This window comes from Brachycentrus maculatus, unplaced genomic scaffold (assembly GCF_059751285.1).
Source record: "Brachycentrus maculatus isolate JH-2025_06_01 unplaced genomic scaffold, ASM5975128v1 h1tg000022l, whole genome shotgun sequence".
Classification (NCBI taxonomy): domain Eukaryota; kingdom Metazoa; phylum Arthropoda; class Insecta; order Trichoptera; family Brachycentridae; genus Brachycentrus; species Brachycentrus maculatus.
Genome location: NW_028280776.1, coordinates 217,501 through 234,223, shown reverse-complemented (window position 1 = coordinate 234,223; position 16,723 = coordinate 217,501). Strand labels below are relative to the sequence as shown.

Sequence of the window (16,723 nt, the reverse complement as noted above, 5' to 3'; positions counted from 1 at the left end):
AACCTCAAGAAGTTAAATTTATTTTTAATATTACACACTTCACAGAACAGTTTACTACTTTATAAAAATGATTCTAAAATTATGAAAAAAATACAACCACATTAAAACTATTACAGGCGATGAAATTCATGCGACCAACTATGAGAAAAATATTTCCTTCTCTCCATTTCTACGTCTCGCAATTCTTCCAGATCCAAAGTCTACTGGTTCTTCTGTGTACGACAATACAAAGGTCGGTTCATTCTTGAGTAAATATCCAATACGGCTCTCTGAGCTCTTTCGTTCGGAAGGCTTTCGGTCCGGTAAGTCCGGCGGCCGGTTCGGTAAGTCCTGGTCCGGTATTTCTCCGAGATCTTTCTGCCCTGACAACAATAGGATACTTAGTGCATCAGCCCCTAGCAACCAAATCCTCTGCCGACACTCACTCAGTTCTGATCCCAGTAGTAGACGGAAATCGAACGAGTGGAATAGAAAATAATAGTTTGTTTTTTAAACATAATTTAACACATTGTAATCGGGAGCCGTCTAACATTGACATTGTTCATAGAAATTATTATTTATTTATTTTTTTATGCGGCACAGATGCTTTTTACGATAGAATATATTAAATTAACAATAAAGAGCACCGTGTTTGGATTATAATATAGAATTTAGTGATATAAAAAAATATATTAAGAAATAAAACCAATTGCAAAGATAGGGAATATTAAGAGTTTGAAATTTTTAAATTACTTTGCTTTTTATCACAATTTAACTGTAATTTTTACCAATCCTCACAATTTAATTGAAGCAACAAAAAAAAACAAATATTTTTTTTTAAATTTTTAATATTTTTTTTAGTAAGCGGTTGTTCGGTTAAAACCTTTTTAATTTCATCTCTTTTTCTTGAAATTATATCAAAAATATGTTTTCTATGTCCTTTAGATTATATTAAAATAAATAATCTTAGTTCATATAGTTAAGTAATGAACAATACGTAATCTAAATCATAGGCCTGTATTGAAGGGGTAAATAACGTGACGTAATCAATCTTTTGTTTCTACCCATCTCGGATCGTGTTCATCTCCCGAATAGGTCACGTGGCTCCGGGGATCGTGCACGTGTCCTGCCGTCTCAATGGACCAGGAAGCTGTAACCGCCTTATGGGCGATACTCCCGTCTATATACTATTTGGCAACAGGCGGTGATCCCCTCGCTCTATAGTACCAATGGTTTGCCTGCGAGCAGAAATGTTCCATTTCCCCTACGCAATACTCAGATACTGGGAACTCTATCTATGTCAGCTTTATGCGTAGCCACCTGAAATCTGAGCGGTTTGCCATGTTTCTACGTATTTCTGATATCGCTAATAGGCTCGCCGCAACTCGATGGCACATGCTGCAGTATTGACTTCTGGTCGGGAATAGTAATTACTTACGGGAGAAGACATTCGGGTACAATAACATCCCAATTAAGACTGTCTGTTTTCCTCGAAGCTGTATTCCTATATATATATATAAATATTAAAAATTATGTGTCTTAATTAGACGTTCAGATCACAGTCATAACAATTAATACGTTGATTACTTACATATCGTCGTTTTAAAGGTAAAACCTACCATGTTATATACAGAATGGTACTCCAGATCTCGTTTTACCATTTGTTTAAAAATGAATATAATACGTTTTCAAGTTTTTTGAAGAGATGGGTCAGAATGGAAACCAGGAATTTAAAAAAAAAATGTTTTTCAACCTGACCTGGGAATGTGGGAGGAACTTTCAAAGATTTTATATTTGAAATTTAATTAGAATTAATATCGTATCAGAAAATTTAAAGTTTATAAATTCTTCACAACATTTTGAGTGTGTCCAAATACTTGTTCACAAAATCTGGATTATCTCCAATTACAGGAGTTATTTTCATATTATTTTTTGACATCTCATCAAAGATGAAGAAGAATATGGAAGTCTGGACTTCCAGACTTCCATATTCTTCTTCATCTTTGATGAGATGTCAAAAAATAATATGAAAATAACTCCTGTAATTGGAGATAATCCAGATTTTGTGAACAAGTATTTGGACACACTCAAAATGTTGTAAATAAATTATCTGGTCAAATTATAAGCTTAATAATAAAAATGAAAATGGTATTTTCTGGCGTTTCTCATGTGTGTGATTATAATCCAGGATTCGGATCTCACATACTAATATAAGAGTTTCTGCTTAATAAAAAGCTTCTTTACATCTCACCAATAGATGTCTCTAGTGAAGTTCTAGTGATTCATGAACAAGGTTTCTAAATTGGTTCATATATATAGAACTTCCAAGAATTTGAGTAGTGTGATTGTCAATAATGGGTAGAATTGGTGAATGTTACACGTGTGTAAAGTGATCACTTAAACCAGCCTATGACGGTCGTAAGCCCCGTAAATGCCCAGACTTCCATATTCTTCTTCATCTTTGATGAGATGTCAAAAAATAATTTATAAATTCTACTTGCATTTTAATTAAACTAATATTATCGGAGGTAGTTTATTCCTTAAGTTACTTTTATAACACTCTCATTATCATTCATCGTTCAATTTGAGTAATACCACTTAAAACTTTTAAGTTATATTACACAAAGTAAACGATGAATGATAATGTGAATGTTATATTACTATACCACAATGCTTTAAAAATACAATATATATTGTTTTTTCTTCTTTTCACCCTTATCCGAACCCAATGGTGCAAAGGGCACTGTTTTGTATTTTTACAGTATTATCTTGATTATTAATTTCATGAAGGCAAAGTGGTGAGTCCTTCGTTTCTCTAACAGAACAGGGTAGAAATATTTAAATATGAGGGTGAAAACCGCATTTATTTATTTTGAACACTTTGGAATCTAACCCAGGAACTACAGCCAAACGCACTTTCCACCATACTTCGGGAGCGAATGAGTTTTATAAAATCAATAAGGAAATCATTTAAAAAAGCTTTTTAATTTAAGCAAAAAAATTATATTTTATATTCAATATTTCTATAATTGACTTTTGAGGTATGGTATCTACTTATTTCAAAAGGTATAAATATGTTCTGAGATAGCTGTTAGTCAGTCTTTGTAATATCTATACACTTATTTGTTTCTATTCTATGCAAATTAAATTATTTTTCTTGATCTGGTTCACCGTTTTGTGCATGGTGCGTCTTTCCTTTACAAAACTATACATTTACATGTAGATATACCTAAACTTTTATTTTAGCTCTTGTCAGATTATTTTTAATTCGCTGAAAGGATACGAATTTGATTATAACATTCATGTTATTGTAGAGTGAATTTCATTAAAATGATACTATCCAACTCTTATTACGCTATTGTATTACATCACATCTCTTACGAGAGAATGCTATTATTCAAATGGCAGACTGGCAAGTTATTCATGTTATTAAATCTCTTGAAATATACAAAACAAATCTTAATAATTGCACTCGAAGTGAGCGCCCGCAGTAGCATTAATAGCAGGTTACACCTTGCGAGGTTCCATTTCTTTAGCATTTATATTAAACAAAGGATGCGGGAAGACGGTAGGAAAAATGCACTTAGGAAATGAGGAGAGTGCATAACCTGTTTGTTTCCCAATGTTCTATACAGTCTTAGACTTCAGAATAACAACCTACGTATATGTATTCGTATATAAGTAACTTGGAAAGAACTTGAAAGCACCGCGAAGAGTTCTCTAATGACTTTGCATTGTTGAAATATGTTGTATTTCGAAAACCGAGATGTTGTCTTATACCATTCTTGTCAAGTTTTTTTCGTATGATTCCTAACATTCATACATACATTTATGTATATGCATATGTTATATTGATTAAATCCTTACTACTTATCACAAGATTTGTTAATTCTCACTGTGCATTTTTTATTCAATTTGAATGTTAATAATGTACATTTATGTGTATTTGTTTTGAATGTAGGTTCGAACGGATAAAATATATGTTAATTTCAATGCACCATATTCATACTTGAATCCTTGTCTTAATCCTCGAAAAAGACTTTTGATTTTTTTTAAATGTATTTATTACAATTTACTGTAAATTTTGTAAATGTATGTTTATGATTTTTTTATTCAATTTAAATTCAACCATCTAAAAAAAATAATACTTTATAAATAAAATGGAACATTGATCCAAGTGTTAATACTAAACAAAAGATTTATGACCCGAGACCTAATTTAAAATCTACATTTATTCGTATTTATTCATATCGTCTAAGAAATTGGTGTTCTCAATGTAAATCATACAATCGAATAAATGCATCGGCTGAACAAGTACAACGGGCTGCAATATTTTCGAAGTTTATTGCGCGAAAATAGATACACATTACCCAATATGTATGGAAATCGTTTCTTTCTTCTCGGCATAAAGCACTATTGGAACCGCAACGAAACCCTATATTTCCTATTGAAACAACATTCTCAAATCTATATTTAAAGCGCTGAATTCTCCAGTAAAGGAATCTTGGAGAATATTTTTCCTTTGACATTACCCATGCAGTGTTCGAAATTATACGCGGAATTTTCTCCGATATGTTTGTATTTTGAGAGGGGAATTTTATCTGTTTTCAGATTAGCACACAGAGGGACGCAATAGCCAAAATAGCGCATTTTCAGCCCCGCCTTAGATTGCCCGACAGAATAATTCGATTCTCTCGGAGAAATTTCTCCCGATAATTCCGTTTTTTCCGCCACACGCATCCCGCGGAAATGGATTTCCTAATACGCGGTGTTGTTTACGATTCGATGGCTGCGCCCAATACGCAGGGCGGGATCGCAATGCGCGGCGGCGGGCAGCTTGAGCGAGTCGGCAATAGCGCCTTGTCAATCACGAGGGCGAGCCGCAAGGGCTGGAAACGGGAACCCTCCTGACGGGTCGAACAAAGATGAAACCGCTCCCAATTCGGACCTTGTGCTGAGATGTAAAAAAATATTTCCTCACCAATACAAATGAAATTGACGATACCACCTTTTTGGTTTACTATTTATAACGCCATATTTTATTTTAAGTCTTTTTTTAAAATTAGCCCTCCTATTAATGAATCTTTTATTATAATAACTAAAAAAAATAGTTTTGTTGAAATTTCTATCAATACATCTAATAATTGATATTTTGTTCGATATATGGTGTTGAGTACACTTTATTCTTCTTCTAACCCTTATCCGCACCCAATATTGCATAGGACACTGCATATTAAAGAAGTGTTATCTTGACCGTTAAGTACACGAAAAAAGAGTGATCAACCTTGCGCTGCAGGTACCAGTCCACGGTCATATTAAATAAATATTAGACTGGAAAATCACTAATACTTATATATAAGTACCTGCTTAAGAGAATTCCAGAAAATACAACATAATGCAACATTTAAGTAAAGATATTATTTTTTAACATCTCATCAAAGGTGAAGAAAAATATGGAAGTCTGGGCTTTTACGGGGCTGACGACTGTCATAGGCTGGTTTGAGTGATCACTTTACACATGGGTAACATTCACCAACTCTACCCATTATTGACAACCACACTACTCAAATTCTTGGAAGTTTGGTTGTCAATAATGGGTAGAATTCGTGAATGCACCTTGTGTAAAGTGATCACTTAAACCACCCAATGACGGTCGTCAGCCCTGTAAATGCCTGGACTTCCATATTCTACTTTATCTATATTGAGATGTCAAAAAATAATTTGAAAATAACTTCTGTAATTTGAGATAATCCAGATTTTGTGAACAAGTATTTGGACACACTCAAAATGTTGTTTTAGTAAAGAGTTTGAATTCTTAAAAAATGAAATAGTTCAATTTATCGCAGATAAATATGAAAAAAATTCTCTATAGAATATTTAAAAAATACATTTAATGGAAATTCTTACTGCGGAAAGCGAAAAAAGTAAAACATATTTCGTCCGCGTTTCTATGAGATAATATGAGAGCTGATCATTGCACCCAACCTCTAGCCCCGCCATATTGGATGCGATGTTTTGAAGAGCGCCATACTTCATTCTAGGAAAGTTTCCCTGTCGGGCAATCAATATGGAGAAAGATGAAAGCTGACACCTTCATGTGTACGGTGTGTACTCGTGGAGTTTTATTTTCTTTCCGGAAATTCTTTGCTTATGACCAGACGGTGAGTAAACAAAAAATGAATACCCTTAACAGGTTTCGAAAAATATGTTTACATGGGTTAAAAAAATGCATTGAATAAAGTAATTTCAAACATTTATTTTACCATAATATCTTTATTCCAACAATATGCAAAATATACTAGTAATTTGGAGCGAGATCCAAAATCTTTGAGGTCTAAAATAAAATTTAATTAATAAGGTATTATTCATATAAAAGATTTATTCTATTTAGTCATTTATTTGAACATTATAAAATTATAAGTTTTTGGGTTTTCATATGATTTCATTCTCTAATAAATCAAATAATGAACGTAAAATACGTTTAAGTTTAATTTGCGATCAAATATTATTTGTAAGTCAAAAGTTTATGGCTAAAAAACACGATTTAAATTTCCCAGTTGAGATTTTTTTTTCACAATCAATATAATATAAAAAATATTACTCGAAGTTAAATTTTATAAAAATTATTTGAAAAATAATCAAGTGTTCATACTTTCTCATACTTTTTACTATTTTATAAGCATTTTTAAATTAAATACTCAAAAATTCATGTATTTTATGTGTTTATTTAAAAATTAAGAGATACTTACATAAAATTTATTAATTGTAACTAAAATAAGATGTTTATTGTATTGTTATTATAATAATAAAATTTAATTTAAAAACCCATATTTACGGGATGTGTGTATATGTATGTCTGAAAATTTACTTTATTTACTTCTGGAGTAGTGTAATAATAAATATTTTTAATTGAGTTATATTTAGTACGAAAAGTATCGAAAAAAAACATTACTCAATTTTTTTCGATTGTTACTCGTTGTTGAGTGAAGAAGCCATACATATTCTATTTACTACACAGTTATTGCGGAGTTATATAATACGTCTGCCTGAAATACTGGATGTATCTATGGAGCACCTGAGATAGATACAAAAGAATGGCAATATCTACAAGTGACTTTCGATACTTCTCGTGAATGGGGCAAAGATTTTTTCAGCTTTTGTTGATTCGATGCGAGGGGTGGGCGGGGTGGCGGCTACGCAAGATGGATCGTGTTTTGATATGATGCGATTGAAGGGCGACGATGCTGAAATAGCTTCGTTCACTTCACCCCCCTTTACTTCACCCTTTGTCCTCCCTCTTCCGCCCCATCCCCCTCTGCCGTCCGTTCTTTGTCTTCTTTTGGGGCTTTTGCGAAAGCTGAAAAAATTGATTCTTCCCGAAGAAAGAATTACGATATATCTCGAAATGATTGTACTTCTGTCGGTGGATTTGTTTCTCTAGATTTCATTAAATTTATTTGATTTTTCTCTCTTAAATGTCTAGCTTTAGTATTTACTTATGATGCTTCTTTCATTTGATCAAATTAGGAAATCATTTCATGTGGAAATATAAAAAAAAATGCCATTTTAGGTATTGTTTTATTTTGGTTTATTATTTGAACACTTATATGTCTTAAAACCATTTGGATATTTTATTGGAATATTAAATGAGTTTAAAAACTCTTAGAACTTATTTTACAGAAAAAATATATAAAATTAAATCAAACAATAAATTTTTTTTCTAGTGCTTTTTAAATATGAAAATATTTTTTATATTTTTTTTTATGATATATGTGTTCAAATTGAACAAAGCGATTTGTATATTTCTTTATATGTACTCGTATTTTATTTACTGAGAACCTATTTGTTATTTAATTTAAGAAAATAGAATAACATTTTACCTTTTCATATTTCCTTAATTTACATAACGCGCTTATTTTTCATAACGACTTACTATTCTATGATTGTGATTATTTCAATACTTGTGCAGAATTTTGCAAATTTGATCCGATAAAACCCCAAATCCTGAATATAAAATGACGTCTGTTAAATTCGTTGTATAAATTGTTTCATAATTATTTTTAATGATATTTTTTTCACCCTTGAGCCTTTTTCTCCCTTAAAAAAATTGGTCTGGAGGTGAAAATGTTATCCATGTGTCGCCTGTTTGTAAATGGCCCGGCGCACAAGAAAAGCAATGTTTTATGCTTTAATTTACACATGATAAAAGTGTCCCGTATCCACCCAGTGGGAATAAATATAGCCTCCGCACCGCCACTGGCCCTGGTCACGTGTTTCACACATTAGGCATATTACACATTTTTTTGTAGACGATTTAAAAATATTAATTACACATTTAACCGGTCGTCGTGTAATGCATTTTACGGTGTTAAATATATACATATGTATCTATATGATTTACTACCTTTAGGGGGTACAATAATTTGGCATTTGAACAAACTATAATGAAAATAAATTAAAGCAATCCTTAAAACATTTTAAATAAATAAATCAAACATCAATACATCATTTCCACATATCGCTCACTCCTTTCAAGAACGTCATAAATCAAAAATCGACAATTTTCAGTTGTGCATGTTTTTAAAATGCCCAGAAGATGAACTATATCCCAGCGAAAGAGCCATATTTTTAACTTAATATTTACCCGCTACAGGGCAGAAAGTGTGGTTTTTGCATTTGGAAGAAAAGGTGTTGTTTAATTATTTTTTTTTAAATTTACAATTTTTTTCAAATGGAGGAAAAACCTTCAGGTTTCACCTAAAAAGATCTGTAGCACAGTAAAAAGTTCAATAAGTGGCTTGATATTTATTTTTAATACATTGTGTTATATTTTTGAACTTTAAAAACGTTCTCCTGAAAAATCATGTATTTTGATTTATGACGTTCTTGAAAGGAGTGAGCGATATGTATTAAATTTACAACATTTTGAGTGTGCCCAAATACTTGTTCACAAAATCTGGATTATCTCCAATTACAAGAGTTATTTTCATATTATTTTTAGACTTCCATATTCTTCTTCATTTTTGATGAGATGTCAAAAAATAATATGTAATAAATTTAATGATAAGAATTGAAAGCCATGGTATTGGTCTTGTAAACAATTATATTTCATAATTTGCAAATCACATAATAGATACATAATAGATAAACTAAAATTATTAAATTATTGGTATTCTTTTACAATTTCCTTTTGAAATATTTTGTAAATATTGTAAATATGAGGAAAATATGCTCTGTGGAATTACTTTACCGGGTTATTGACGTCAGTAAGTTCTAGTATCGAAACGAATCGTCTAAATTAAAAAAATTAAATATTATGTTATCAATAAATATAATATCAAAATGCTTAGAGCGGAGTACAATGCAGAACTGATGATATTGCTTTGGTATAATTAATGATCGCGTGAACACTGCATCGACCCGTTAGATTGCACACTTGTGGTATATGCACCGTGTGGGTCAAAAAAGGAAGCAGGCTCTCAAGATGTGGTGGAGTTTCGGAAAAAACGCATAAAAAATAATACCACGCCAAAGTTTTAATATAACAAAAGGTTTTTAGTAATTTTTAGTGATGTCATGTTAAAACTAAAAAATATTTACAGTATAGTGAGTAGATGTAATAAAGAAGTGGGTTAATAAGTGACGTTTTTATTATTATTTCTAAGAATAGGGAGAAAATAATAAAAAAGGTATATTACTTAAATCATTTGATTATCAATGGTGCTTCAATTGTGTTTAATTATTTTTTTTAATTGAATGTTTATTATTTAAAATTTGTTTTGCGAAATCAGAAAAATTGTAGAAACTGTTTGGAACAAAAATACCAAAAAAAAACCAATACTAATAAAAATTTAGAAAAAGAGTAAAATATGAAACACTTTTTATCGAACATAAACCCATCCAATCCTCAAAGAATAATTAGCCAGCTTGGAATTTTATAAATGAAACATCAATGTGGGTTTGATCCTCTACCTTCAACGATTTCACATCATATGTATTTAAATATTTTTTAAACTAAAATATCTCAATGCTTCATATTGCGAAGATATTTATTTTTCACTTAAAATACTCCAACAGTTGAATAAATAAGAAACGAATAACATGTTATAACTTGTTAACAACATTTTGAGTTTGTCCAAATACTTGTTTACAAATCTGGATCAAATCACATTCACGTTATAAAACAGGTATTTGGATACACTCAAAATGTTGTAAATAAATAAACAAGTCAAATTGTAAGCTTAAATATTTAAAAAAAATAACAACATAAAAGTATAGGAGTTCCAAGAATTTGAGTAGTGTGGTTGTGAATCATGATTAGTATTGGTGAATGTTACACGTGGGTAAAGTGATCACTTAAACCAGCCTATGACTGTCGTAAACCCCGTAAATGCCCAGATTTCCGTTTTCTTATTCATCTTTGTTGAAATGTCAGAAAACAACATTGTTACTTGATAAAATAAAAAAATATTTCCACAATTAAAAAATAAAAATTCATGCAATGGAATTCTAAAACAACAAATTATTGTTGCCAAGAATCTGTCTATACGATATGATTAATTAAGGCTAATTATACGATATTAACGGTATATGCTACCCAGAACAGATCTATCCGATAAGATGGATGACAGACCAACTGTTCACAAATATCTCCGCCACTTCCCCGACTGGTTATTTCCCGTTATTATGATTGATATAGGTATTATTTATTAAAGAAATGAATTGGCCCATTCCAGTACTCTCATCATTTCACATATTCACCCAAGTCAATGAAGTATTATCCATTAATTGAGTCGACAGTCACTTTGAGGTGAAATCTATCCATTTTTAATTTAAGTTTTGCTCTGTAAGTACCACTGTTTCTTAAAATCTATTTTGACACGTGTTTCGATGCCTTCCGCATGATTCACAAACACGTTTTATGATCAATTTTAATAAACAATTTTAAATACTAAGTAAAACTTAAATTAAAAATGTAATGATTTTACAACAAAGTGACTGCCGAATCAATTAATATCATTCACAAAAAAACATTTAGTTGCTTTAAAATGCTTTTATTTATTTTGAGTCAATTTCTTCTCTATTAGCCCAAATCTACACCTTATGGTGTAAAAAGCAAATACGCGATGTTTTCTGATTATTTACTATCTACCATATTGTGATTATTATTTTCTTCTAATAATTTCTTTTTATTTTTGTTGCAGGTAAGTTAAGTTGCAAAGGTCGAAAAGCAACTTATTGTCAAAAATTAACAGTAACTTCCTTCCGTTGTGTGAGTACAAACAATATTATAAATTCAATTAAGTAGGTTTATAGACAAGTAAAAGAAAATTCAATATTTTTTGTAAGTTCTGAAATAATTAAGTTATTTAAATAAAATCGATGGTTTTATGTTTTTCATTACTTAAATTGAAATCACAGAATGTGTAGAACTTAAATTAAAAATACAGAATATATATTAATAAGAATAGGTCAATTTATAATGTGTGGTTTAAAATAATTGTTGTAAGAACAAAAACAAAAATACCATAATAATGTGGAATTGTGCGCCAGTAAAAATGTAATATTTAAAGGTAATACTGCCACGAAGATAATATATAACTAGTAAAATTTCCATTTGGGTTAGATTGAAATAGTAGTCAACTTTATCAAAATCAGATTGAAATAATACTCATAACTGGTGTTGAATTCTAAAGTTATGGATAAAAGGAACAGATATGTTATTTATTCAAAATATAATTAAGAATCATTGTAATTATGTTGCAAAACAACCAGATCAATCAGAACCTTAAATCTTGTGGTGTCAAAAAACTACGTAATCGGAGTGCATTTATGACTAGATGTATGAATGTAAAGGAAACTATGTGTGTATGTCAGGGCAGAAGAGACACCCTCTCTGCCTACCCCTGCGGTGAAACGGTGTGATGGTAATAGTAATAGTAGTTGAACAATTACGTTGCAGTGCCGGCGTTTCTTATGTAGACTACTAGAGGCTGGAAGATAGGGTAAGGAGTAGTAGGAGTAGGTGGATTGTCATGAAACTTGGCCCGGGTGAAGGGGGTTAATTGATCTCAGGGGTGTGGTACTGTTTTAAGGGTACGCATCTTCCTCGTAATATCCAATTTCACTTAGAATGAGAGAGCAGCGGCCATTGTGTTATAATTCACCCCACACTCCTACCCCGGAGGCTTTAATGTGTGTTACATCAAGTGAGGTCGCATTTGTTTCTGTCGCATTCCGTGTAACGTGAGAAATTTAATGTTAATGCCAACCATTAGTAGGTATATCCACTGAATTCGGGTCATTCGTTAAAGGTATGTTAACTTAATATAATTCTCGCGCTCGAAAATTAATTCCACTTCAAAATTTAATTACATTTAAAAGAACACACGTGTTTTTTTTACTATTTGATTTATATTCATTTTATTTTGACAATTTTTTTGTTGAAATAAAATAAATATAGCTCAAGTGGTAGAAAACATGTGTTTTCTTTTAAATTTCATCTTGTCTTACCACGAAGTGAATGCCGAAACAATAAGTATATTTAATTTATTTAGACTGTTTCATTCATATTAAAGTATTACATCAGCAATTCTTTTTGCCAAACTTTAACCCGCTTAAAATATTTTCTCATTGAAAACATTAGTTGACATAAATCTACTCATAAAATGAAATAAAAAAATTAAGTAAGTATATAATTTTTTTTGTTGTTGTTATTTTAAGAGATTATAAGACAATAATTAAATTTTAATTTGATTGATTGAATGGAGACCAAATTACTACCAATATCTGTGTTGAGACACGTATCACAATAATGGTTAAGAAAAAGTGACATTTACCAAGTGAAATTTAAATAAAAAATTTACAAATGATAAACGAAAAATCCATTTTGGAATAAATGAAATCTGAGTAACTGCCTAAGCTTGTACTTAAACCAAAACCTGTAGAGTATCCACCTCTGTGAGTCATGTTCAGATTTTGTTCATGTATTCAATACTTAATTTCTACAATATAACAGGATTTTATTTATCATTCAATGAAATAATAAAACGATAATTATTTGCAAAAATATTAAATATTAAAGAAAACATATATATTTTTCTATAAAAGACGATCCAAAGATAATATTTTTTTATTCAATTTTTTTTTATATATTTTTTTTTGCAAGATACCTATCTTATATTATTATTTTGTACCAAAGTATCGACTTCATTGTTTACACTCTCTTTCTTCGAAAGATATATTATGTACACACTGTCTTTTCTTTCCATTTGAGTTGAGATCAAGAAAAGATTTTCACCCCAACAATACATTCATCTTATGCCATTAGGATCATCCTATTCAATCACGTCATATAACGTTTCGCCTTCAAGCCTTATGACACACCTAAATGAAAACACGGAACATGGAAACGTGAAGAGATTTTTGGGTCGTATATTCATACGCCATTTCAATCAAGTTTATCACGGAAATATTTTTGCTGTGACTGAAACATGCGTGAATGGATATATCAATAATACATTAAATTAGCACTTTTCACGATTTGCCTCATTTTTATTATTTATTAAGACTTTTCTCAAACTATTCATAAACAGCTTGAAAATTAATAAACTAAGCTACAAACAGGATTATTAAACAAAAACCTTTTGAATTTTTTTTAACAACACAGCAGCAAAAAGAAAACCTTTTATAAAGAATTTAAAAAACGCATTAGACGAATATTTTTTGTTGTTATTTAATACATATTTGTAATTTGGATAATTAATCGAAAGCTGTTAAATTTATTTCAAGCGTTGTCATAAATTTTATCGATAAAAAATATAAAAATTATGATGAAAATATTTCATGAATTTTATTGATAATTAAAAAAAAATTAAATATAAAAAATTTACACGACTGGAGACATTTTATATCTCCTTTTTATAAGATGAAAAAAATATTCATTATCTTCTTGGCAGAATTTCTCCAATATTTCCTCGCAAACAAAAAATCTCTCCGAAAAATGCAGAGAATATTTATGTATAAATAAACATGGCGCTTATTAAATGTTCCTCTTGAATTCCGTAGTTTTAATTTTGGCCACCCCTCGCTGTTTTGTGTGTCCCGAGTCAAAGGGTGTATTTCGACTTTTTATGCGAAAGAAAAAAATCCAGAGCAAGTTGGGAACGATCCGGTGTGTTTGAGTTTCGAGCTCCGAAGGAAGATGGAAGACGGAGGAGGCTGCTTCTCTTTTTGCCTATTTTCTTATATAAGTCCGGAAGTAATCAAGCACCCTTTGAACGAAAGAGGGTAAATGAGTGGCGTGGAGTAGCTAACAGAAATTGAGGACTTGACTTGTAAAATGTGGGTTGAGACGCGCTGGATTCGTTAACCCAAATCTTTTTTGCTTCATTGCGTTAAAACCGGACCCTTAATTTAAAGTTCAGCTTCGAAATACCTTGATTCCAATTTTGAGGCTTCTTGCTTTGCATAACTTTTATTCCTTTACCGGAAATATAATTATATCTTCATTAAGTAATCAAACAAATGATAAACTATTTTTTTCGTAAAAACTAACAATAAAATATTCAAATGTAATTCGATTGGACATTATATAATATTCTGTACTTATTTATAATATTCGAAGAGTTCAACTTATTTATTTTTATTTACGATTAAAGAAACAAGGTTCAAAAAAAGAAATGCCAATATTTTTGTAACAAAACAGTACATATGTATGTAATATACGGATATGCACCAATATGTAAACCCCGAATATTCATGGCATTTCTGATATTCTCTCTTTCATCTAATATAGTTCTTTATTTACAAAAGAGCAAATTATTCACCGTGAGCTTCTTCGCTTATCTCGTCTGAATCCTATCAAATATATTCCTGGATATATTAAAAGTATTTTTGAGACAGATTAACTTGCCTTCATAAAATTAACAATCGAACACAATTCGTTTTGATTTAATGCCCTGTGCATCATTTGCATGTAAATAGGGAAAAGAGGAATCTAAGTATGTTCTTTTGTAAATTTAACATCTATTTTGCATATGAAAAGTATTGTTAACTAAACATATTTCATTCAGTTATGTTTGTAGAAATTCTTATTTTTTGAAAAGACTTATATATTACGATAAATACATTCTCGACTACAATACAGAAAAAAATATAATGTATATTGTACAAATTAAGTTGACCAAAAGTGTGTAAATTAACTGACTTAATTAATTTAAGCTATTAAGTGTGTTATTTTAATTCAAATTATTTGTTCTTCGAAATTTAAGACATCAATTTGATTAAGTATTTTGCATTTCTCAGAGTACATAAATTTTATAATTATTCAATTTTAATGTGACAATACAACGTACTTAAATAGTCATCAGACTAGAAAGCTTGACAGTTTTATTCAACAAAATCTTCCTCTTCAGTGCAATAGGTAAGTTTAGTTTGTTGAGTAAATACACTCCAGAAGCCATTGAAGGGACGTGCAGACAGACAGAAACGAGTTTCCAACTGAAGTGAAAACTCTTACAATTTCTTTACTTACTGTAAACGATTTTCATTTTACACTCGTCAAAAACCTTAAATCAAATATATGATTTTTACTTTAATTTTCAATAAAAACATAGCGTTACAAATAATTCCGCCTCCTCAGTGTAATAGTCAGCCCGCATGGCTACCGTTCTGGATCCCGGGTTCGATTCCCAGGGGGGGGTCAAATAAAAATTAGTGATCTTTCTTTCTAAATTTTTTCAAAATTACCCTTTACCTATTGGTAACCTAAGCCGAAGGCTGATCAATTTTATGTGTTTACAATCAAAATAAAACTATGCTTATAAGATGCAGTGCCCTACGCACCGTGATAATGTGGATAAGGGTTTGAAGAAGAAAAAATAATTCACTTTGGGAAATACTACGAGTATATAATATTTTATGTCTTCTGCCTGAAAAATTTATAGCGGTTGTATATTTTCATGAAATTAAATTTTCAAATGATATTCATAATATTGCCCTCAACAGGTATCAGATAATATAATTCATGTAGTGATTACATGAAAACATAATCCCATGATACCACTATATAACCGGTTGTCAGATACAAACGTCAAATTAACAGTCAAGGGTCAATCGATGTAATTAGGGCAATCACATAACTTTGGAAGTTTTGACCTTAATTGGTACCTAATCGTTTTAGGATAGGTTTGATTCTAGAACTTCTAAAAAATCAGTATATCAGTTTTACATCGACATTTGAGTTTGTGAAGTAAAATTATCAACATAAAAACTTATCAGCATTTTTAATCTACTTATTTTTCGCTAGTTTAAAAATGAAAAGGAAACGAAAAAAACAGGCTCTATATCCTGAAGTGCTTAATCAATAAGTTTGATTTTACAAAAAAGTACATTTCTCATTAACATATTTATTCTAGCCCCTATCCACAATCAAGTGGTGATAGATCTGTCGTCAATTAAAGGAAATCACAGATTCCTACGGATTTCACTCTAGATTTTTGAAAGATTTTCTTTAGACTTAAGAAAATTTAAACTTTAAAAAATAATTCATCATTTGTTAAGAAAATTATTACTTTGTAACATTATAACTTCGTAAATTACACAAAATTTTATTTTAATAAATATTTGATTCGTAATTCAAGTCAGTTATTTCTTGATAAAATGATTCCTAGGTAGGATACTAAGATTATTATTTGTCGGGTTGTGGTCCCGTGGTAAGTGTCGCGAACTCTTGAGTTAGGGT

The 16,723-nt window shown here is 30.5% G+C and overlaps 1 protein-coding gene across 1 annotated transcript in view; it reads left to right on the top strand.

Moving 5' to 3' along the window:
• Positions 1 to 16,723, top strand: part of LOC148313092 (CUGBP Elav-like family member 3) — a 722,672-nt gene that overhangs the window by 524,090 nt on the left and 181,859 nt on the right. The window lies entirely within an intron of this gene.